The sequence below is a fragment of the Diorhabda sublineata genome, chromosome 2 (assembly GCF_026230105.1).
Source record: "Diorhabda sublineata isolate icDioSubl1.1 chromosome 2, icDioSubl1.1, whole genome shotgun sequence".
Lineage (NCBI taxonomy): Eukaryota > Metazoa > Arthropoda > Insecta > Coleoptera > Chrysomelidae > Diorhabda > Diorhabda sublineata.
In genome coordinates, this window is record NC_079475.1 from 18,927,566 (window position 1) to 18,954,395 (window position 26,830).

Consider the following 26,830-nt stretch of genomic DNA (forward strand, 5'->3'; position numbering starts at 1 on the left):
TTATTTTTGATGAAAAAAAAAATATACTCTGTCTCACAGAACGAATTGTAAATGTTTCTCTACTTTTAAAAGTGGATATTTGAATTCTAACGATGCTAAACGTCCAAGGCCGTTATTCACTGTAACTACTCCTTATGAAATTCGCTCTCTTGCACTTAGAGATTGTCAAATGTGTATTCGTGAAGTAGCTGATAAAGTAAATGTTTTAAATGAATGGATATGCAATATTTTGCATGAAATTTACATATTAAAAAAATATCGGCACTGTGGGTGTTGCGCTTGCTTAATGTTGATCAAAAGCTCGCTCGCATTAAAAATTCAAACAAATTTTTTAATATCTTTTAACGGAATCCAAGTCGTATGCTAGTAGATGAAATTTTTGTGTACCAATGCTCCCTGAAAACAAACAATAGACTTCGTCGAGAAATGTGTTGTCAAAAAAGCAAAAATTTTGTTGAGTTTTCCTTCCTAGTAAAGGAAATTAGATAGGTCTTATTCGGGTGACATTTAGCCCCTCCAATCGTCACCACCTTTTTGTGGTTTTAAAAAACTGTGGTCAAAGCCATGTGGAGCCTAACAAATGAGCAGTTACAAAAAATATTATGAGTTATTAGAAAGTGTGATATTTCAACGAGCTGCCCGTGATTTTATATGACGAAAACTGCAATCGGATCCCTGTCAAACAAAGTTCGACAGCATTTAGTTCCATAGAAATAAATGAAAGTATAAATCTTATTTTGCTGAGAAAACTGAAAATGAAAAGGCATCATCATTATGGACACATTATAGTATGCTGAGAACAAGGATATCTGTTAAGAAAAATGTGGACATAAGTAAATATTCACAGCTATTGTCTTTTTTCAAGCAGAAAAGTGAAGGCCACAAGCCGAAAAAATCCAGTATACTTTCAGAGGAAAATATACACAGACTTTTGAAAGAAGCCAATGATGATCAATTCTTGATATGAAGGTAAGATTATATGGTGACATTTCCATGTAGCATATTATTTTTATAGGTTTCTTTGATCGCGACTATGTTTGGCGCATGCCGAAGAGAAGAATTGATAAAGTTAAAAATTGGTGATTTAGTTGACTAAGTAACGTTCATAATGATCAAAATAATAAAATCAAAGAGAATTTGCTATTACTATAGGAAACATCGCTGGTTTTGACTGCTTGAATAACGTTCGAAAATATGTTCGACTTCGACCTCAAAATATTGATACCAATTGGTATCAATACTTTTGGGCACATTCCAAAAGAAATATCAACGTTTCTGGAGCTACAAATTCCATCACAATCTACAGGTCACTGTTTTAGAAGATCATCAGCATCCCTACTTACAGATGGTGGTGTTGATATGCACATTTTGAAGAGACATGGTGGATGGATATCCAGTAGTGTCACTGAAGGATATGTAGAAACATCCTTAGACAACAAAAAAAATTTAGCTTCTAAAATAATGGGAGGAGAAATCGTTTCTACAAAAAGTTCAATTGAAATTGTAAACTACAATTCTTCAATTGCATCCACGTCAGCTGGAATAAACATCACTAATTGTACTGGTGTTGTGTTTAATTATTATGATAAATGAGGTTTACTTTTTTATTCATGAGTTCATTCCACTAGTACGGTAACTTTACTGCACTAGTGCGGTTAAGTATCTCATTACGAAGCTCATATTTAGTATCGTAATGTTCGATATTACATATTGGTAGTAGGTAAATTGCTTTAACGATCAAAACTCGTTGGTTCACCGAATATTTTTCCATAATAAATTTTTCAAGTGGACACCCTAAGTACTCCGACTATGATTAAACGAAAATCACCTGGAAAAATGGGTTTTGTTAGATTTTTATGCTTCTCGTTCATTGTTCAAATGATTCAAGTTCATTATCAAGCAGTAAAATGCACCTTTATTGTATTCAATGGGTTATTTAACATTCTTTTCGAATATTTTGTCGAGTTTGGAAGCAAAGAATTTCCAATTAACATAGTTCTATCGTATTTATTTTATATTACTATTAAAACACTTCACTACTAAATCTAAAAATTACACCTTTTTCATTTATTTATAAACTTTGAAGAGATGGTTATAAAAATACTATTTGATAGGAATATTGAGAAAAATTGCAGAAACTAGATTAGATGAATAATCAAGAAAATATTTAGCTCAAAAAAAACAGACGCCTTCACATGAATTGGATTAATATGGATTATGCAGCAGTTATATCGAGCATTTGAGGTTTTTTTAATGAAATATTATTACGAGATCATATTATTAACAACTGATTTTATGATTCGAATGGATATATCTGATATACAGGTGTAAATCAGTCAACGTACTGCTTTCTTCATATCAGCACTTATATAAATCTTGAAAATATGCCAAGCCACCTTCAAGGAGCCTAGTATGTAGACTGGTTTTCAATTAAATCACATCAATCCAATATTAGGGCCGTACAGAACTCCTAAAATCTCAAATGGAATCTAGGGTAGATTGATATCTTATTCTTAGATAAGACTAGTGGAGGGTGATAAGATATTGCAAATGCAGCAAACAGCCTGATCTGAAGAATTAATTTGCCATCCCACACTGTTCATCATTCGGAAAGCATAGTCTTAGCCTTGCGCGTGTGTGGTGAGGTGGAAATCGTCTGAATAAAATTTTAATCATGGATTACTCAGTGATGTCTGGATTATATTCCTCCTCTTTTCATCAGCCGGAGCTGCCAGCGTCAAGACTGAGACGACAGTTGACCGCACCCCATCCCATTAAATTAAGTATAATTTAGTTTTTAACAAGGTGAGTCATTTGACTTTTTGTTATTACTATCATTTTCATTTCTCAATTATTTTTCTCTGTTTATCACTGTTTATATGGAAATCTATAGCTACGAAAATGAGGAGAAAACGTTTAATCTTTGTGGGAAGAGTTACAAAGTAATGAGGAAAATGTTGGCTCCAGTGATTCTGAAAAAAAGACTTTGTACACAAAAGGCCACATGAATATGAGTCTGAGCAAGAAGATGAAGTAGCAGCAATCAGAGAAGCGAGAATTGAAACAGCTCGTCCCGCTGAAGATGAAGCTATGGTCGAAGAACGTGATTTATTAGGTAAGATAGAAAACATGAATGCAAATAAGGAAACTCGACAATATTATTCAGGAGATAAAAAAACTAAGTGGAAGAAATATTATTCCACTTTTTCTCTAAGAACAAAAGCTGATAATATAATTAGATCACATCTATCTGCTGTTAAAGCCATTGCGGGAAATTCTAAAACACCTGAAATACTTAGCAAAGCCTACTGATTCAGTCGAAATACAACAAGCCAACTAATATTTAGAAGGATGATGAGTCTACCGAGATTTGAAATTTTATTAGACTACCTGAGATTCGATAATGCGGAGGACAGAGAACTAAGAAAGCAAAGTGATCGATTTGTTGCATTTAAAGGTATATTTTTTGATAATTGCCAGAATACATATATACCCAGTGAGAATACGAGTATTGATGACCAATTGCCTGCAGCACAATGGTGATTCTCCAAACTAATTCAGTTTTCATGTATCCAAAAGGCGTCCGGTTCCACAGGATATTGGATCATTAGAACAAGGCAATCTATTATCTCAAACGATTGTAACCAACTATCTAAAGGCTACCACAGTATTTTCCACGATCTAGCACTGCTCTGGGAAGTGGGAGACACGTATCCAAAATTTTCCTAATTTCACAAAGGCAATATTTAGTCCTACAACTAATTTTGGAAATCAGTCATCGTGTATAGTATAGATACATTTCAAAGCAGATTTTGATACTTTAGATAGAAAAAGAACATTGAAATGCTTGAAATAAATCTTAAAAGAAAAGCTTGAAAGTATCAAAAAGTTCAATAAAATCTCAGATACAGAAAAAAGAAGATAGCACGGAAGTAAAATTAATTAAGGCAGCAGTTTTATTCTGATGATGATTGCGATGTTGAAAGGGATATAAAAAATAAGAAAGACAATTAGACACAACGATAGATTAGTCAATTAGACTTAGTTATTTTTTATACGTATATGATTAAAAATTCACTCAAAATTCAAAAAAAAAAATACAGAAATACGAAAGCTAAGAGAATATAAGAAAAAAATAGAAAAACGAAGGTTATATTGAGAGAGAAGTTCTATGATCAAAAAAAAAAAGAAATAATATGCGGAAAATTATCTCAGGAAGAGTATCAACACAATTAGCACAGAAGGAAAGGAATATGCAGAAAATCAACAGTCTAATAATCAACAAGATTAAGTAAATAAAAGATTTTTAGACTACGAAAAATACATATCGTAACAAAAATAGTAAATAATGTACAATTAATGCAGCTGGCATTTGGGTAATTCCGGGAAAGAACGAAATTAATACGAGAGCTGTTGAAATGAAATATTTGAAATAACTACTGAGATAAAGCAGAATATGAATTAACAAAGATGAGCTAGGAAAATAGTTGAGGTAGGTGAACATGAAAAAAAAACAAAAAGTGAAGTAGAAAATGAGAATAGATTCATAATCATCATAAAATAGGACGAAATAAAAAGCAAAATCTGGAGGAAATAAATGTTCTCACCAGAGCTGGAGAAGCGTAGAAAGTATAAGTGGAATAGTTTCCTCGACATACATTTTTATGATCAAAATTTTCGCGAGTTCGACTCTGTTTCAAATTCTGATTGCTGAATTCCCGCCTGTCAAGTAAATAAATACGAAGTCACAAAGTTAAATTTTTGAAATTTATATCTATAACGAGTCTTCGTATATTTTTTGTCGAGAAAAATGACAACAAAAAAATTGTCAACAGCCATAGATAATTAGTTTAACAAGTAATCGCAATTTGAAAACTGCAGTATTTCACATTCACAACATAACGAACGGTGTGTTCTTTTTTTTACAATTCCAACGAAAGCGAACGGCTATAATGGGATTCCGAGTATATAATGTTATTCAACCACAAAGAATTATAAATAAATATACAATGTATGATGACTATTTGCTTTTGTCAGGGGTGTCATATAATCATCAAACTGTTCAACAATAGTTATACAATAAAAACTGTTCATTGGAAATTATTTTCTACTGAAAAACAAACATGAAATATTGATGCGTTGAACATCAATTTATGACAACATTGAGTTGATTTCTGGAAGTCGACACATTTGACAATTCTATTTTTCATATTATTAGACCGTCGTTGATATTATTTCTTCTATATATTATAAAGGTACCTGGAGAGTGAAATATAAAAGTTATCAAATAATTGATTGGAAACAAATATTCGAAATCAAGGAAGTTGAAACAGAACAACCTAAACTCATACAATTAATAGAGTTGTGACAGTGCAGTAACGTGAAATCTATTGATTGATATCAGTATTCTACAGTTGATAGAGACGGGGTATTGAAATTTCAGAAGGATTTTTCTTCTGTCTCAAAATAAGCTTCAGTATCAGCAACTGCTTTTCCATTTGAGCTGAATTTCTTACCAGCTATCATTTTCTTAAGATCAGCGAATAGTCAGTAGTCATTTGAGGCTAGATAGGGACTATACAGTGGACGAGAAGCATTTCTAAGTGTAATTCATACAATTTAACTATCATTACCATCGACTTGTCAATCGGCGCATAGTCTTTGTGAAACATTGTTTTTTTCTTCGACAAGTGAAGCCGTTATTCCTTGATTTTTGCATTCAAACGTTCCCAGTAACTCTATACAGTATTCGCTATTGATTGTCTTTCTTTTTTGGAGATAGTCAATAAACAATATTTCATGCCAATCTCAAAATAATAAAGCCATATTCTTCCCAGCTTAGTGGCTTTTCACGCTTCGGATGTGGTTCGCCAGCTGCAGTTCCACTCAGGTGCTGAATGTTTCGATTCCGCAATGAAGTGATGAATCCATGTTTAATCCATTGTCACATATAGAAGCGTAAAATCTGATTTATCACTTGTAAACATGGCCAAATGATGATCTGAATCATCAACACGTTGTTGTTTTTAATCGACTGTGAGTAAACGCGGCACCTACTTTAAAAACAGCTTTCTTGAGTCAGATATTATAATTATAAATACATTGCCTTCTGATGTCTTCACGGCCTCGGCTATCTTACGCAATTTTAATTTATGCTTAGATATTACCAATTTGTGGACATTTTTTGTGTTTTCTGTAGTAACCAACTTAATTGTACGACCAGAACATTCACCTTCAATGTAATCTCCCTCTGCTCTATAATTTTTACCCAGAGATATTCAATAAGTTCTATAACCTTTTCATCATAAGTATCTTCAAGCTCCTCTAAATAGTCATCAACTGTTAAAATCCCCTTCATTGTTTGAAAATTTTTGACCAACTAAGTAGCAATTCATTAAGTTTGGCCATTACAAGGACGAATGTGTGACCTGGTGCAATGTTTTGATGAAACAACACTTTATTCTTAGACAAATGCAAACGTTTTAGCTTGATTTCTTCGCTCGAACGTTGCAATAACTTCCTATAATACTCGCCGTTGATAGTTTTTCCTTTTTCAAAATAAAAAATGAAAATTATCTCAAGCACTTTCCAAAAACCGACGCCATGACCTTGCCTGCAAATTGAACGGTCCATTGCTTTTATTGTTCTTTTGATTGGTGTGGGAAGTGTTGGACCCATGTAGGTATTTTTCAAGCAACTACCGCCATCTCTAGCTCAGACCAGGTACTTCCGGGCCTATCATAATTTTTTTCTAGGAATTCAAGAATATGCACTTATTAAGATTAGTGATCGGCGAAATTTGTATAAAAAATAAGGCCGTTGTGAAAGACACGTAACAGATATGGTGGATATTTGAATATAACTATAACTTCATAAATTCATAGATTAAAGTAGCTAATAGAAATTAAGAACTTATACGGTAAGTAGATAAACGATTATACGCTTATCGTGGTTTTTTCAATTTTTTCGATGGATCCAACAATGTGCGGTTGTTCTATATGAGTTTATCAGAAAGTTAGAAAACCTGTCAATATCGCAATTTTAGAAATAAACGACGCTCCTGAATCCACTGTATATGTAAAAATCTGTAGAAAATAATTTTTGGTATTCTGTGAATAGCGTAATTTAATTATATAATCGTAACGAATTTCATTCCAACTATCGAGAGTTATCGATTATTTTTTTACTCCTAACTGAACCTAATCTTTGAAAAATCAATTCGTTAATAAAATTCCGCAATTCTTGTGGCATTAAAACTGAATATTGAGGGCTTAAACTCACAATATATTTTTTATTACCATGAATATAATTTTCATAGTACCATTAAAAATACTTTTATGTCCAGTCAATTCAATCTAGTATAAAGTCCAAAGGTAAGTGTGAAGTGTACAAGAATAATCTTCAAGATGTTTTCATATTATAAACATTTTCAAGAATTAATTTACGAATGAATAAAAGACGGGTCCCATACTTGAAAAATATCTATATTTTCTCGGCATATGGATATAGAAACACATTGTGCTTATTCACGTGTGAAGAAATAAAGTTCAAACTTTATAGCTTTATATTTCTTGAAAACAGTAGCATTATCTTCATAAAATGTATAAGGGAAATGTAAAGTACATAAATGTAACGTAATAATTTTTGCACCTTGATTTCTATAAACAGGAGTGGTTTGACAATACCATTCCTTCCTATATTAACACACGAGCACAATAATGGGCTTTCATAAATAGTCTTTGTAAGTTACAATAATGCAGTTTAATTTTGCAGTTTGTATTATAATTACAGAGGGGTTAATCCATTAGCAAATGAAAAAATTATCTGCTAAATCACAACTTTTTGTGCGTTCCACTATAATGAAAGTATTCTTTACAAAGGAAAATATATAGATTTGCTTTTCCAAGTTTAAATCTGTAGAACACTATTTAACAGATTTTTTCCTTATCGAAACGTGCAACATGAGACTCTTTAATGATTCCACTTCATTACAGAAATCGTCACGCAATTAGTTCTTTTTTTTGATACGCACAACTCCCTTCATTATGTGACGGTACGCAATATTGAATGGTCTTTCCATAATCTTCAAGTTCGGCTGGAGTTCAAGTGCTCAATAGTAATAATTTTGATCCGATTTTAATGTCGACCACGTGGTTGAATACGTGCATTCTTGGAATAAAATTCAAATGAAACTTAACCGTTACGGATAATATGAATGTGCATATATATTTTTTGTCGAAGATATTTGTTAAACCGGGATCGGATCGAGAACGGCATTATAGTGGGAATCGGCCCTTACTGGTAGATGACGATATTATATAACTAGTAATGACTTGAGGAAAGCTATTGCTAATTCTTTCCAGAGGAATTAATATTTCTAAAAGCTTAAATACTGTCTTGTGAAATTTATAACACATATTACATCGATAAAAGTTTATCGTGTTAAACACATTGTTTTCTTGTATCCTTGAATCATGATTTTACGTTTTTAGTGCATTTTTTACGAAAAAAATTCATCCGCACTCAGAGGAGCATGTAGCGTGATATGGTTTTTTGCAAATAATTTCTATTTAGCTGTAGATATTCGCAAACGAAAGAAATTTTGGGCATTATTACGAAAAGATTAATCAAATTAACTAAATTTGGGTAAAGGACATGAATCAATATCAATTGACTATAATGGACACCAATTCGTGTCATTTGAGGTCATTTTTTATTTTATCAATCAATTATTGTAAGAATTTTCAGGAAATTATGAGAAAAAAATTGTTGAATCGATGAAATTATTGATATTTTTCTTGTTTTATTTTCCATGGAAACTTCCTTTTATAAATTAGGATTTTTGTTGATATATACTGATTGCTAATGGTCAAAATTGCGTTATAGTCGACTTTTTGATCACTTTTTCTTTCCTTCGATTGAAGAATACGTTTAAAGATTAGGAATAGATTTCAGGATAATACAAGGATGGTCCCAGAAGTTCCTGGGCCCTCAAAGAAAACACAAAAACTTTGAGAAAAATGAATTTATTTCTCAAACATAATCTCCTTTGAGCTCCACAAAGTTTTACAGCAATGTTCAATGAGCTCGATATCCTTTTCATAATAAGAATCATCAAGCTCCTAAAAATAGCCATCAACTGCCGACTTCACCTTTTCTTTTTTGGAAAATCTTTCTCTACCGAGCCATTTTTTCAAGTCAAGAAAATAATTCAAGCAGGCTAAATCCACCATGAGGTAACAAATCAAACTTTAATTCTTTGTTTTTGATCATTTCAATAACGGATGTGGGAGCTTGTGGTGCATTGTCTTGATGAAACAAATTCTTCTTAGCCAAAAGCGGAGGTTTTTGCTTGATTTCCTTACTCAAACGTTGCAATAATTTCGCGTAACACTCGCCGTTGATAATTTTACCTTTTTCAAAATAGACAACGAAAATTATTCCACGCGCATCCCAAAAAATCGATGCCGTGACCTTGACTGCAGATGGAACGGTCTTTGCCTTCTTTGGAGCCGGTTCTCCCTTTTCAGTCCATTGTTTTGATTGTGTTTTTGTTTCGGGTGTTAATTATGGACCCACGTTTCACTTCTGTGAAACATTGCTACACACTATTCCATAGTGAGCAATGGTTTATTAGTGGTTTATTGACGTACGTAAAACATTGGACACAAAAGTTTGGAGTAGTCGTGACAGCAATGAAAATATTTGAAATTGGAAGAGAAGACACAGTAAACGAGCGAAAAGTGTTGGTTTCATCGTTTTAATATTTGACGCTTGAAGATCGTTCGCCAATTATCAGACTTCCTAAGCCTTCCAACCATACTATTGCGATTACAAATCATTGGGTAAGATTTGTGAATTCTCGAATAGTGTCTGGATCCAAGCATAATATCAAGTAGAGGTGTGTATAAAGCTTCTTGCCCTGTCGACAGATGATCGTTTCACTGTAAGTATTATCACTCGTGATTTAAAATGGATTTATCCCATCAAAAAATCAGTGGCTACAAAAAAGACAATTTCCAGAACCCGTAGATTGGAACGGAAAGTCTTTTATGTAACTGGTGGAGTTTTGAGGGATTATTATACTTTGAAATCATTCCAGATAGTCGAGCTATCAATGACGAGGTATATGGTGGACAGCTGATGTAATATCCAAGTTCAGGTAATCGGAAGCGGCTTCCTATCACATTAATGTTAAACTACATACTGCAAACAGTTAGAGGAATAAGATAGAAAACTTTATGGTGGTGTGGTGGTATTGAACTCTTGCCATATCTAGCATTTAATCCGGGTCTTGCATAGTCGAAGTAATATTTTTTCATGTCCATTTGTTCAGTTCAAATCCAAAAGAGGCGTTGGAAATGCACTCCGACAAGTTTTTACATTTAAGCTCAAAAAAGTCTCGAAGCGCCTGCTGAACATTGCAATAGAAACCAAAGATTATGATGCTTTTTACCTCGTATATCACGACTTTCTTTTTCTATGATAATTTAAAACAAAGTGAATATTAGAAACAGATATTTTTTATAACGTACCCTTTATAGAATAAACTAGAAATACATTCGTCCATATATAAATTGTACTCATAGCAAAATCGCACCCTGTATCTCTTGTGTCAATTCAAAATATGTGTGGAATAAAGTGGCAACGTGAGTTACATATTACGTTACACATCGTTAAAGAGTTCCCTCATTTATTCCACCAAGGTATGTAATAATTGAATCATAGTTTAGAATTCCACGAAATTTGAAGTAATTGGAAAAAATCGACGATCATTTCCTTCGAAATGCTTCTTGAACAAACAAATTTTATTATATTTGGCTCGACTTAAAATAACCATACAGTCGATTGTTGTTTAGTTTCAAGTTTATATGCATAGTCATAGAAAACCATTGCATGAAAATGCTAGCGATTCGTTCCTATTTCTTGACCAAGATGAATGTTTCAAATATTAAAAATGTTGATATCAGATTTTACATATTCCCATCTGTGTTATCATATCTTAAAACTTAGGTGACAACTCTCGCATATAAAACATTTTTATTAGCAATTATAATGAGATCCACTTAGTAATCTGATAACTATTTTTATCTGATAAATTTGTTTAAATACTGCATATAATGTAAGATACATTTTTCATAAATTTTAGTTAAACATGAAATCGAAACTTTTTTTTCCATTCATTGGATGAAATCAGTACGAACTTCAATATTTAGAACTGGTTTTGGTTTTTCTAAAAACTATTTTTATACCTCAATTACAAAAATTAGTCTTAACTCGCAGTACGCCTCAAAAACCAAGACTTATCCTATAACTTTATGAAAATTGAAATCTAAAATTGGTCAAATATCGAAAATTTAGATTTGTCGTATATTTTAAATTTCATTTATTAATATCAAAAAAGTTTTTATAAAATATGGCAGGAGAGCTAATACGCAAACACCGATTTGAAGGTCTATGTTCTGAACAGTACATTGTATAGATATAAGATTACTTAACACACTGTTTACTGCTACATGCTACCAAAACTGAGGATTACACTATTTGATGCGCGTTTCGAAAACCAAGTAAAAGGTGAACTGGAAACTGGAAACTTATCTATAAAGTATAATTCGTAACAATAGCAAGTAACGATAGAATACTAGAAAAAAAAGTCTAATGATTTCGACAAGAAATATGTTGGGTAAACTAAGAGATCTATTAATGTCCTGTTTAAAGTGCACCTTCCTCATTTGAAATATGGACAGAGAGGAAATTTGAGTATTGCCAAGCAGAGTAATAATCATGGTTTGAAAATAAATAATTCAAAGTCAACTCTACAGTTTATTAGTTAGGAAAGTAATGTGAAAGTTCATGTAGAAGTGGTTCTCTTACTTAAAATGTTTTACTGGAAAGGCGGCAAAATTTGAGATTTACGAAAATCCTTAGCAGCAAATTTCCTTCAGAATTCATTGAGTGGGGGTTACTGGTAGTCTAAATTCAAAAAGTACAGGTAGCAGACTTGTTGCTGCATCCACCATCTTGATTCCAAGGGTTATTTTTTATCTCTTGAATAACTAGTTTGTTCATCACAATTTTTCGCGTAAAATTGAAAATAAAGGAGTTATTCGATAAGAAAAAATTCACCCCCTCTTTTCGAATATAATTCGAAAAAAATCGATCTTAAAAAGTTGATGACAAGCAAAATTGTAGGAAATTTAATATTAAACAACTTTCGTGATAATTATCTTTCGTGTAAAATTGAAAATAAACGAATTATTCAAGAGACAAAAAATAACCCTTTAAATCAAGATGGCGGATGCAGCAACAAGTCTGATACCTCTTCTTTTTGAATTTAGACTACCAGTAACCCCCCAACGAATTCCGAAGGAAATTTGCTGCTTAGAATTTTCGTGAACCTAAATGACTAATCCGATTGGGCTAAATCACTAAGTTTCAGTTTACCTTCGGTCTTTGAAGAACTTGGTTAACGAAACGCACATTAGGCAGTGTAATTGTGAGTATTGGTATAGTATAGAAGTATACATCAACAGTTCTAGGAATGGCAGTAGAGACGTGGAATTGATCTTGCTGGAAGTTGTTCTTCAACTTCAGAGATTCATAACTTGGTAATAAGAAACGTTTGATGATAAAATAATTTGGGAAGAAATCTAGAAAACAACAAACAAATTGAAATTGAAAAATAATTCTTAATCAGAATAGAAGAACTGAAATGAAAATTACTGTCAATGTTTTAAAAGCGTGATATGTTCGATATTAATAATTGTTGTAATCTCTTACTAGTTCTATTCTATGATGTGAAATGATTTTCTAAAGTAAAATTTCGAACAAATCATCCCTCGCCTCTAGAAATTAACAATAATTTTCTTTCCGTCATATTATGCCCACATTTAGAAGTATTTTGCAGCATTGTTTACTATTGGACCACATTTTCAGTGTTTTTAACCACGATTTATTTGATGAATTATACATGAATATCAGCTCATGATATACTTCTCATGTGCTTATATGGACACTATCATTCAATTCCTTGCAATTCCATTTCTTTATCATTTAAGGACCATAGGCTGGCTGGAAGCTACTAGTTTGTCCAGAAGCTACAGCGTAAAACTTAGATAAACTACAGCATTATCAAGGGTATATCATTGCATCGGCAGTTTATGCTCAACACAGAACTGAAATTTCTAATTTAGTAATTCTCTATTAAATTGACATAATCTTGGTAAAGCAGATACCTATTCAGCAACTGGTTTATTCGCTCAACTAACAGATGTCTCCAGAAAGAAATCGTTAATTCTGATGGCCTATAATAAACTATCAAATAAATCTGACGTTTCAAAGTGGAAAAAGTTGAACTAAAAGCTTCCGATACATAAAAGTAAAGTAAATAGAATCAGATAGAGAATGTGTAGGTACCTCCAGAACCATGTCAGCAACATCTACATCAACTGCCCATCAGAGAATTTGCCAGCTACATATATTTTGAGACAAAAAACAGTTTAATTGATTGAAAAATATAAATTACAATAAAATGTTAAGTTAGTGACCTGTGATTACAATAATCTATAGTTTAATCTTTTAATGTAGCAGGATTTATTTAAATTTGAGGGAGCCAACTTCAATAGATTTCGAAGTAAAGGTCATCAAAAAAAGTTTCGTTCTAGTATTTTATTTATAGTTGGACTTCTTCAAGAAAAATCAATAAATACACATATTGAAGCACAAATAAGATATTTCAGAACCAGCATTTGTCAAGATAAAACAAGTCGTTATCAGCTCACAACGAAATTTCATCTTTTTTATTCACAATCCTCTTGGATTATGGAGGACTGAGATATAGAGCAGTACCAAATAATCAAGTTGATTGTAAATATAGAATGACCAATAATTATGTTATAACGTGAGAATAAAAAACTGCAGAATACATTGAGCACTAGAAAACTTTGGCATGTGGAAGAGCAGCGTCGTTAATTTTTTTAAGAGCATAGTGCAAACAACTAACCACTTTATCACGCGCTGCTGTTGATAAAGTATGAATAACTAACATCGGGAGAAGATAGGTAGACTAGACGAATTTTGCGTACTTCTTCATATTTGTAATGAAATTCGCATTTGTTCTCTTGAAAGAACTCAGCTTCCATCTCTAATTATTGGATCTATAATCGCAAGTATTAAAATTGGATTTCACTCACTTGATCTCTACATAAAACTGCTTTGAATAAATTGACATCGTACTATTGAAACAACCGCACTAACTCTAATATATCACCAGTTCCCAAACTTTAACAATGACTGAAAGTCTCTTATGCTATCACTTCCTTTGCTGCTCATAGAAGATATTTGGAGTTCATGACCATTTGATTGATCAATGGTTTTATTTAGTCAAAGTGAGAAATTTTAATTTTTACAACCAGATTAGGATGGAACTATTTGTTCAACCATCTTTGAAACTTCTACTTCTTGTTATTCTCCGTCACAACTTTTCATGATCTATAGGTAAAGTGACATACATTTTTAATATTTTTGATTTCAAGTATATCCACAAAAAAACCGAAAGTCACAAATCCGGTGATTCGGCTGGCCATTCTATTATGCCACATCTGCCAATGTAAAGCACTAAGAAATCATCGTTCGTCAGAATGAAATATATGGGTGTCTCGTTTCCTTGCTTAAAAACGTCTTCAAACATAAATGTAGACTTTCTGGAGACAATCTCATATATTTAACGAGAAATACATTGTACAATTCTATGAACACTAGATGCTGACGCATTATTTGTTTCAGATTTGTTGTTTGTGAACAACCTATTACCATTACTTTCACAGCTTTATTTTGCTATGGACGTAATATTTCAAACTTTTAGTTTTCAATGTCATCTGTGGTTTCAAACTTCCCAATTAACACTCAATGTTATGTTAACTTTCATTTTTTGACGGCTAGTTGGCAGGAAGCGTTTTTGCCGTAGCCTTAGTACACTGATTATTCACTTACTATCACTCGATGAGTCTTCTCTATTATGGAAGTATCTTTTATATAAGCGTTGACAATAGTATTCGCTTTGGTGAACATTAAAAATGACCTTGAGTCTGTAGCAATGGCGATTTGTATCATAATCCAACAGTGATATTTGCTTTTCAACCTCTCTCGAACTCATTCAGCTGACGATAGTTTGCATTTATTCGGACTGGAAGCCTAAGTATTTGTAAATTCTTCTGGAATATGATTGAAATCATTGTACTTCAATCAATTCTATGTTTTGATATCATCAAGCTCAACAGAACAATATTTATTGAATAAAATTGGAAATATTTAGTTAATAGCCATTAATTTTGTGTTAAAAATTCTACAATGAACATGTATATGAAGTATTTTTCAAATGAAAAAATTTTTTACGTACTCGATTTCCTATAACACTAAGTAAACATTTGCTCAACAGGCCTTGTGGTTGTAGTTTAATACCTTACCTCTGAAATTCTTTCTGCTATTCCTTTTGAGGTTTCTTTACAGTACCACTTCACCACATTATTTCTCTCAAGGTCTTAACTATTTCATTCTACACTCTCCCTCAATACATGATGGAATCGTCTCACTACAGATATATTACTTCACACCTTCCTCGTCTCCATGCTTTGTCTATATATGCTCCTCCGTATATTATTTTATGAATTATCCATTGCTGTGGGATTGATCTTATATTTTTCTCTCTCCACTTTTTAACAACATTGTATCTAACTTACGCTCTTATTTTATCTCTTTTTCTGTTTAGATTAAATTATTTAAATAAAGTTTTCGGTACCTTCAAATCAAATTATTGATTTGAAACTTCACATACTTCCTCGTATTCGAATCATGATTCAGTGAAGAACTAAAAATATTTTATCATATGTCGTGAATTGATCAACTTAATTTTTATATGAAAGGGAATGTTATAGACTCCCTACGATTCTTCATATTTAGCATGCAGCTGTTTTGCAATTTTTGAATGAAGCTGGAAACTGGAACAGTTATCGATTTAGAATAAGCTATATCTCTATAATAAGCAGTGGATGAACGAGAATCTTACAAAGAAAATACTTGGTTTTAAAAGGTAAGATATTTCAAAGATGATATGAGCTTTTTAACCAGCATACGCAATTTTCAGCTTATGGTTTATTAGACTTTCAAAAGAGAAAAATGTATCCAAAAAATAGCTTTTTGCTTCATTTGCTATTGGTATGTTTTCGTAATCAATATTTATACCGAAATTAGTAGTTACATAAGGTAGTTGTTATCTGCTGCAATAAAAAAACAAGGCTCAAGACCTTGTCGTATCGATCCTTAATAACGGTAATATCGGATTTTGAGAAGGAAACGTATAATTGGGAATCTGCATACTATAGTATATTGAAATAGTTCAAACGATTTTTCATATCTACTAAATATAGAAAAAATAATAGAGGACCTAAAATGGAACATTTCGGCACTCCTGTTGTTATTGGCGAATATATGGATTTGTCCACCACCTCATTATTTTTAATTAAAACGCAATAACATCTGTTCTGGTGATATGATTTTGAAAAGACGGTAGCTGATTTAGATTAGCTAAAATAATTTAATATATTTCATAATAGCATCGAAAGTTTTGCTAAAGTCAATTTTCTCTAGATCTTATATCATTAACCAAATTAACCAGACTTGTTAACGCACTGAAAAATTTCGTATAGCTTGATTGATTGTCAGATATGATGTTAGACTAGTAGACGAACTCACTTGTTTGGTTGTATATGTGTCTTTATAGGATTTTTATACCACGAGTTTTATGTTTATTGGTCTTAAGTCTTCTGCTTATTTTGGAGGTGTATCTTTAGGAAACAGAACAGCGTTTTCCCAAATATCAAAAACAGCACGTTCCAAAATGCAACTGTTTATAACATTTAATAAAGGCTCTGTGTAATAGGGTAAACATAGTTTGAGTACCCTAATTTAAAAATCGACTTTACCAACAGCATTCGTATTAATTTTGTCTACTATATATTGATTGAACTCATTTTTTTCGTTGGAAGTAGTATTTGCAATCCCAATACTGCTTCAAAAATAGTTGTTAGGTAAATTTATGCTGATTAGGTGTTTAGGTAACTCACTCGTTATTTTATAGTTACTTTTTTTCAATAAAACTTGTTTCAAAAATGAAATTTTTTCTCTGATTATTGCATGTTTCTTGCGAAAAAAATTATATGAGCTTTGTATCTTCTGTATTTCATATGAGATTGGAAAATGGTTGTTTTTGTGGTGGAATTCGTATCGGTTGAATATCTCCTAACAGTTGATCATAAACTGAATTGAAATGTTCTGCAATGTTGCGTAAATGTTGTACATATCTTATTCGCGAAATATATGTCTCGGATTGTATCGCTTTCTTGTTGGAATATAAATCTATTTCAATTAACTTCAGACAAAATGTTTTATAGAAAGGAATATTGTCGATGATAAAGATCAGTACCAGTTATGTGAATGAAATAACCACTAACTAATGTTTTGGCACTTTGTTAAACACAATATTAATTCATTATTCAGGTGTCAGGGCATAATTTGTTTTGATTATATCCACATAATGGATTAACAAATTAAATATTCAATTTATTATTATATTATTTAAGTATAATCATATTTTTTAAGCACGAGTTTCAGCACAGTGTATAGAAATTAGTCGGAGAGCTGGTCGCCACTTCGACTAAGGTACTTTCACAAGGCTGAAACTTTTTCTATATGTTATTTAATATATTTAAAGTAAAAATATCAACTTCTGGCGGGCTAGCGCGGTTGCAACAATATCCACTGTTTTTGCATATTGCAAATTTTTTTATTTGAAAAAATGTATCCTCACAAATCTGGCTTTCGAGTATATTTTTAATTAGACAATTTTAAGTATAAAAAATTGCTAGATGATTTGCTCGGTGGCAAGTATTTGTAAAATACAGGTAATACATTCTTAGGTAGGGGAGTAGAACATTTTAAGCAAATTTGTCAACAACGCTGCTTATTTCGGAGCAATTTGACTTGCATTTTCATACTATTTTTGGATACTTGATTGTTCAATATCCGTTTCTTTTCATATTTGAGTGTTTTTAGACTCAGTTTTCAACTCTACTGTATATTTTTTTCATATCTCAGCTACATTATTGTGATCAGTTGTGCGTAATAAGTAACAAAAGAGAAAAGACTACTTGTTTTCATCAATTATGGAAGGGTAAGAAATAATCTGTGTATTTGTGAGAAAAAAAACAATAATAAATTGATTAAATTTAAACCTCAGATTTTATCAAAATGCCATGAGGTATTGATAATTAGAAAATCTCTATAACATAAATATAGTGATATTGTTTTACCTGATGAAATGAATGATACGGTAGGGAAAATTCAAAAATTGAAAAATTTTTCTGCAACAATGAAAAAAATATTCATCGGTCTCATTTGAATCTGCAGGTAAATATTATCTTTTTGTTTCTATAAATTATGTAACATAACAAATTTAAAATAATTATTTCATATAATTTTTTCCAATATTTAGTTAGTATAAATGATTTTATTACGATGAGCTAGAAAGTAGAAATCAAGCTCACAAAATATATAGGTAGGCTCCTTTGACCTTCGAGAATACAGGGTTTCCACGACATGTAAAACTATCTGTATATGGCAAAATACTTAACGTAAAATCATTAAAATTTCTACGTTTAGGTTTTCGAATACGATCTTTTCAACTAAAATATTTTAAAAGATGGTAAACTTTCGATTCTACCGGAAGTTGACTGTAACTTTGATATTTTAAATAGAATAAAATTTCAAAATAGAATAAAAATTTTTATTTTATACAAGGTGTTGAATTTCTCTGAGCAAAATTGAATCCTATTTTACAAATTATTTTTTATTTTGGTATTTTAACATTATGCTTAGATTTTATGTTTAAGGAAACTTAACATTTAGTTGAAAGATATTTTAGAAAAGGAAAAGTAAGTCCTACCTCTGTTTTATGACCCCGGACACATGGGTCACACAAAGGACTCTTTTACTTTTCGAAGTAATGCATATATTTTAGTAAAATATCTGTAATTTTACGATACTTAAGGAGAGGCTTAGATCTCATTGTAAATATTTTATTATTAGTTTTTAGTTAGTACAAACCGACTCTTTCAAGCGTGAGGACGCTTCTCGAAAACGTAGTCTTATAAAATAAAGACTTAATATATGAATGTTAAACACTGTGTATTTCATTTATAAATATAAAACCTAATAATCACGATTACCTATCCATAACTTTCAACAGGTTATGGGCCCAGATAACGTGAATAATTAAATCGTGAAAATAGTGAACTTAAATAATAATTTATGATCGAAATCAAACATGTAAAAGTACTTGTTAGACATTCCACAATTAAGTGATAATTGTAGTGTGTGTATAAAAATATTTTAAATAGAAGATATATTAAGTGAATTATTTTATTGTGAGTGAATTGAGATAATTCGACACAATGACAAATTCGAACTTAAATTCGCAAAGAGGAATAACTCCTTTTAATGGACAGAATTATAGTATTTGGAAGAAGAGAGTGCGCCTACTGTTGAAAGAGCACCATATACTCAGCATTATTGACGAAGAAATTCCTGTGTCTCCAAATGATAAATGGAATAAAAAGAATGACGTTGCCCATAGTATTGTCGGTTCGCTTTAGGCGGACTCGCTGCTTCATTTTACGGATGTGACATATGCTAAGAATATTTTTGAAAAATTAGATTCTGGATATGATCGAAAAAGTCTTCCAACACAAATGATGATGAATCAAAGACTTTCAGAATTAAAATTAGCGCCTGATATGCCACTAAGAGAACACTTTTCAATTTTTAATACGTACGTAAATGATCTGCTAGCGTCTGGATCAATAATAGATGAAGCAGGTAAAGTACTTAGTTTATTAAAAACACTTCCATCATCATATGAAGCAGTATCTATTGCAATCGAAACATTACGTGAAGATCAACTAGATTTAGACTTTGTAAAATCGCGTTTATTGAATCACGAAATTAAAGTGAAAGGACAAAATCGTGATACTAGTACAAAAGTATTAGTTGCCGAAAATAGTGATAAATCGAGTGAAAAGAAGTTTCCCTTCCGGAGATCAAATTATAATGGAAAATCAAAATTTAAGAATGGTCACAAGCCATCCAAGAATTTTAAAAACTCTTTTAAAAGTAAAAATAAAACAAAATGCTATCAATGTGGCCGCATAGGACATATAAGAAGAGATTGCATTTACTTTAAGAAAAACCAAGAGTACAACGAACGAAAAACAACTAAGGCTGCTCAAATTGCTCAATCAGTGGAACCGAATTCTCAAGCTATCACTTTTATGGCTGGTGGAAATAAATTAATTGAAACAAATCAAAATAAAGTTGTTTTCTTGCTAGATTCCGGAGCATCCGATCATATTATAAGCAGAGAAGACATCGCCAGCACATTTGAGCCACTTGAAACACCAATTAAAATTTTGGTTGCCAAGAGCGAGCAGTACATTTCAGCAACCAAACGAGGTTCAATTAATGTGACAACCAACAAAGACGTAAAGGTGACAATTGGAGAAGTTCTTTACAGTCCAGAAGTCCCATACAATCTACTGTCGGTTTCCAAGCTCCAAAAGTCAGGCATGGTCATCCTGTTCGATCAGCATGGAGTAAAGATAAGTAAAAATGGTACACTTATCATGCAAGGTAAGCCACTAAATAGTTTGACGCAAATAAACTTTACTATTGAAAATTACAAAATAAATTCTGTCGTCAAAATACTCGACAATAAGAAAATACATAATATGATAGACGATTTCGAAGAAATAAAAGAAATTAATCCGATTGATAAGATATGTGAAGCTTGTATTAATGGCAAGCAAACTCGATTACCTTTCAATAAAGTTAAAAATCGAGATCATGTAAGAAGACCATTGTTTATTGTACATTCTGATGTATGTGGTCCAATCATTCCGACGGCACTAAATGATAAAAATTATTTTGTTTTATTTCTTGATCATTATACTCATTATTGTGTAGTATATTTGCTTAAACATAAATCAGAGGTGTTTTCAGTATTTAAAGATTTTGTCGCGAAAAGTGAATCACATTTCAATCTCAAATTAAATTACTTATACATAGATAACGGTAGAGAATATTTATCAAATGATATGAAAGATTACTGTAAAAATAAAGGCATAACTTATCATTTAACAGTTCCGCGAACTCCTCAATTAAATGGCGCTGCTGAACGTATGGTTAGAACAATTACATAAAAAGCACGGTCAATGATAGCTGGATCTTGTTTAGATAAAGTTTTCTGGGGTGATGCAGTTTTAACAGCAACTTACTTGATAAATATTATTCCGAGTAGAGCATTAAAAATAATGAAGACACCTTATGAGTTGTGGCATAGCAAAAAGCCTTTGTTTAAATATTTAAAAGTATTTGGTTCTACTGTATATGTACATGATAAACTCAATAAAACTAAATTCGATAATAAATCTTGGAAAGGTGTACTGGTTGGCTATGAACCAAATGGTTACAGAGTATGGGATGTAGAATCTCATAAACATGCCGTTGTAAGGGATGTTATTGTGGACGAGACAAATTATTTGGTGTCTCGGCCAGGTATAAAATCTGACAGAACAAATAAGGGTTCCGCAGATGAAACTGATTCATTTGAAGTTTCAGTGATGGAAAATAAATCTGGTAATGATGAACCAGATAGTTTCAATAAATCTGATATTGAGAAATCAGATAGTGTAAATAAATCTGATGATGATAAATCAGATAATGTATCTGATATTGAGAAATCAGATAGTGTATGTAAAACTGGTAATGATAAACCAGGTAATGAATCTGATAATGAGAAATCAGATGTACTCTGTGATCCCAGAAATAAATTTCCAAGATTAGAAATAGAAAATAGTGATTTTGACGCCAGTCGTCGGAGGAGTGAAAGGATCAGAGGTCTTCCTAAAATATCATATGATGAATCTGGTAGTCCAGAAGAATGTATGTTATCAGCTCAAATAATAATAAGTGCTGTACCGAAGTCATTTGATGAAATTAAAAATAGGCCGGATAGAGTTCAATGGGAACAAGCTATTGAAAGTGAACTTAATTCACTTGATACAAATAATACTTGGACATTAGTACCAAGACCTACTGATAAAAATATTATAGACTGTAAATGATGAATTTGGTAGTCCTTGTAAATATAAAGCTCGTTTAGTAGCAAGAGGTTTTAGTCAGGAATATATGGTAGACTATGACGAAACTTTTGCGCCAGTTGCTAGAATATCTAGTTTTAGATTCATTGTCGCTTTTGCCAACCAGAATAATCTGTTACTATACCATATGGATGTAAAAACAGCATTTTTGAATGGCAAATTAAAAGAAGAAATTTTTATGAGAGTACCTGAGGGCGTTCAATGTAAAAAGGGTCAGTTCTGTAAATTAAACAAAGCACTTTATGAGGTATTTGACAAAACTTTAAAATCAATGAATTTTCAAAATTCTCCAGTAGATCGGTGCATTTATATCTTAGATTTGGGTGATATTTCCAGAAATATTTATGTCGTACTATATGTTGATGATCTTGTTATTGCCACTCTGAATAAAGATACGATGAATAGTTTAAAAGAATATTTAATGCATAAATTTCAAATGGTAGATCTTAAAGAAATAAGATTATTTCTAGGTATAAGAGTTTCCAGAACAGAGTCAGTCATAACATTAGATCAAAATGCGTATGTAAAATTAGTTCTAGAAAAATTTAAGATGCAAGATTGTGATCCAGAAAACAGTCCTCTTGAAAACAAAATAGATTATGAAGCTTTAAATTTAGATAAAAATTGTAATAAGCCATGTCGAAGTATTATTAGTTGTTTGATGTGTTTAATGATTTGTACTCGCCCAGATCTGAGTTTTTCAGTCAATATTGTTAGTAGATATATGAACAAAAATAATATTAAATTATGGCAATATTTAAAAAGAATCTTAAGATATTTAAAGGGCACAATCGATTTAAACTTAGTATATACTAGAAGTCATAACAATGGATGCATAAGTATTGCAAATAATCCATCAAGTCACAAAAGATCGAAACATATCGATATAAAATATCACTATTCTCGTGATAAAGTAGAAAAGGGACTAATCAAATTAATTTATATGCCTACAGATCAGCAGATAGCCGATGTATTGACTAAATCACTGACAGGGGCAAAATTTATGGAGTTCAGAACAAAAATGGACTTGAAATAGTTTTTAAGAATTTTTTTGTAACACTATTGTAAGTTGGTCTGGTAAGGTTTTCCCATAAGACGTTGGGTTTTCCCTTAAGCCCTTAAGCAACAAATGTTGGACCAGGTAGAGTCATATAAGTTGATGGACTACGTTGAGAGAAGGGTCATTACGGTTTTTATTCAAGTAAAGATAATATTGTAAGAAATGTATGGAGTACTTAATACTTAGGATTTTAGTTGTAAAATATTATTATGTAGACTGTATTTTTACAAGTTTGTTTTTATGTAAGGGATTCATTTTTGAGGGGGCGTGTTGAATTTCTCTGAGCAAAATTGAATCCTATTTTACAAATTATTTTTTATTTTGGTATTTTAACATTATGCTTAGATTTTATGTTTAAGGAAACTTAACATTTAGTTGAAAGATATTTTAGAAAAGGAAAAGTAAGTCCTACCTCTGTTTTATGACCCCGGACACATGGGTCACAAAAAGGACTCTTTTACTTTTCGAAGTAATGCATATATTTTAGTAAAACATCTGTAATTTTACGATACTTAAGGAGAGGCTTAGATCTCATTGTAAATATTTTATTATTAGTTTTTAGTTAGTACAAACCGACTCTTTCAAGCGTGAGGACGCTTCTCGAAAACGTAGTCTTATAAAATAAAGACTTAATATATGAATGTTAAACACTGTGTATTTCATTTATAAATATAAAACCTAATAATCACGATTACCTATCCATAACTTTCAACACAAGGTGTGTAGAAAAAGTGTTCAAAGTTTAACGTCATAGATATCATATTTCTTTGTTTTTTTAAATAGAACCACCGGGTTTTTCCTATTTTAATGCATTCAGGGGTAAAAATACAGTATACTGTAAAGTATACTGTCTCATACCTAAACCTTACCGTTATCCAGATATTGAATTTTTACAGTAAATTTTTAGAGAAAAAACAGTGTATATTATTGCTACGACGCTAACCCTGCCAGAAGTTGATTTTTCTACTTTCTTCTTCTTCCTGCTGTGTATAGGCATCATTGCCTGTTTTTCTTCACGTCATTGCCTCTGCTCAGTCACCTGGGAGGTTGTCACTCCATCTTTTCCTAGGTCTTCCAATGCTTCTTTGTCCTGCTGGTGATTTGTCCCTTGATATTTTCACAATTCGTTCTTCCGTCATGCGGTCAATGTGCTCATTCCATTTTATATTTCTATCCAGTACCCAGTCATTGATATTATCTATTTCGCATGTTCGTCTTATGTTTTCACTCCTTTCTCTATCCAGTAGTGTTCTTCCCGCTATTCTTCGAACTATTTTCATTTCTGTAGTCTCCAATATCTGTTTCGTTTTAGAGGTCTCAGGTCGGGTCTCTGCTGCATAGGATAATATAGGTCTGATTGCGGTCTTGTAAATGCGGGCTTTTGCTTCAGTTCGAATGTGTTGCCAGAAGTTGATTTTTCTACTTTAAACATATTGAATAATAAATAAAAAGTTTCAACCTTGTGAAAGTACCCTAGTAGAAGTTGGGACCAGCTCTTAGACTAAATGGGTTTACGTTGCAAAAAATATCATACATTTTCAATTTGGAAATAATGAGCTGAGATGCTGGCAGTAAATGTCTTATTATTTGTCTGCATAAGTTCATTAGAAGTATACAGAATGCACCTTTACTTTATGAACAAATAAACATATTTTATTACTATCAGTATTAAAATTTGACTCTGAGGTTTATACACAGTGTGTTTATAAAGGAACGTGATATTTATATCTATATTAGGGTTCTAAACTTTTCTCTAAATAATTCAAGATATCTGTACATAATGAGAGTATACAGGGTGTAGATGACATTCGTTTTTCAAATAAGTGAGCGAAGATAAAGAATCTCAAAAAATCTTCAGTTCCACGTGGTAAGCAATCCCAATAAGATTACACATCATAGTACATATAGTTGTATCTATACAGTGTGATCTTTCATCAGTTACTGATTAAGTGGTATCTGAACTTCTAAGAAAACTGATAATTTATGTAAATGCTGAATTGTATGTTTAGTACTATCTATGAATAATTACTAATTTGTAGAACCATTTACATATTTTTAAAAATACCACAGAAATTGTATTAAAAGTCTCCTAAAAAGCAAAAATTTGACAGAATAAGAGCAGAGGAAATCGATGTGAAGTACCAAGTCCCACTTACCTTCAAGTGGCTTTGGTTCCACCTAGAACTTTTCAAAAATTCGTCTGTGTTTTTTCGATTTAAAGTACCTATATGTGTACAAATTTTATTACTGGCGTCTGTTATGGATATTTTTACTTGTGTGTTGCCCTGAGTATGGTAATATATTTACCGAAACGTCAATTTTCGAATTGTTAAGGAATCTTCCATATCTCATAGAGCCTATCTTAAAAACGTTATAATATAAATTAATAAAATTTGAATTTAATTTTGTGGAGAGGACATTCAATTGGTAGATCAAATATTACATCAGTTATACATCCAATATATAGATAACTTTATCATAAGAGTTTTGCTCAATATGTCTAAATAAAATACAAACAAATAAAAAGGTCGAATATCTCTTTTAATGACCAATTCGCATATGGATGACATTTGGAATAATAGTCATAACGATTATTTCCACTAAGTTTACAGAAATTTTGATTTGAGTCATATGAATATTGTGCTGACATTAGTCTCGTGATGAAAAACCTCTACCGATCCTGCTTTATATCTTTTATACTCCAAAAAATTCGTTTTAGTAGTAAATGATGTCTCCTATCACAATATAATCCTTGAAAACACAAATTTCCATAATAACAATTGTAGTCTGTTTTAAGATTGTGTAGAACAATGAAACGATAATTTAGATTACCAAAATTTGGAGAAAATTAATTATAAAAGCCGTTTCAAAAAACGTTTTATTATCATGGACCTACTTATATATACATATCAATTTTGAATTTAACACTGTGAACTTGATTATTACAGTTATATCAATCGAGCCCATATTTTCGGTTCTCATTCTATCAATTTTTGAAATAAGAATAAACAAATCAACGAATTCTGCTATTCTCTTCTAATGATCCATTCTGTTAAATTTTCTATTTTCTACTACAAATATTGTTGCTAGTTGCTAGAACATTTGATATCAGTGGGTCATGTACATTTAAAAAAAGTTGTAGTTTATCAGATATGTATAATGTATGTATCTGATCTGATATATATAAATCATAACCCTGAAAATATGGGCTCTCGACATCACAATCTCAGATTATTTCATGAACAAAATATTCATATCAATATGTTATTAGGTAGAGATCAAGAGATATGAATGAAATTATATTTGACTCTATATAATCAACAGAAATAGTTTGCCAATTCAATTTCATTTATTTAATCAAATTTAACATACCATTCTGTTGAACATAAATTATACAATATTGATTGAGAAACAAAAATTTGTTTTTTCTGAACATGCATAAATACTTCAACACAAAAGCATAACACAAATAATACGACTAAGTCAACGTCTATAACCTACT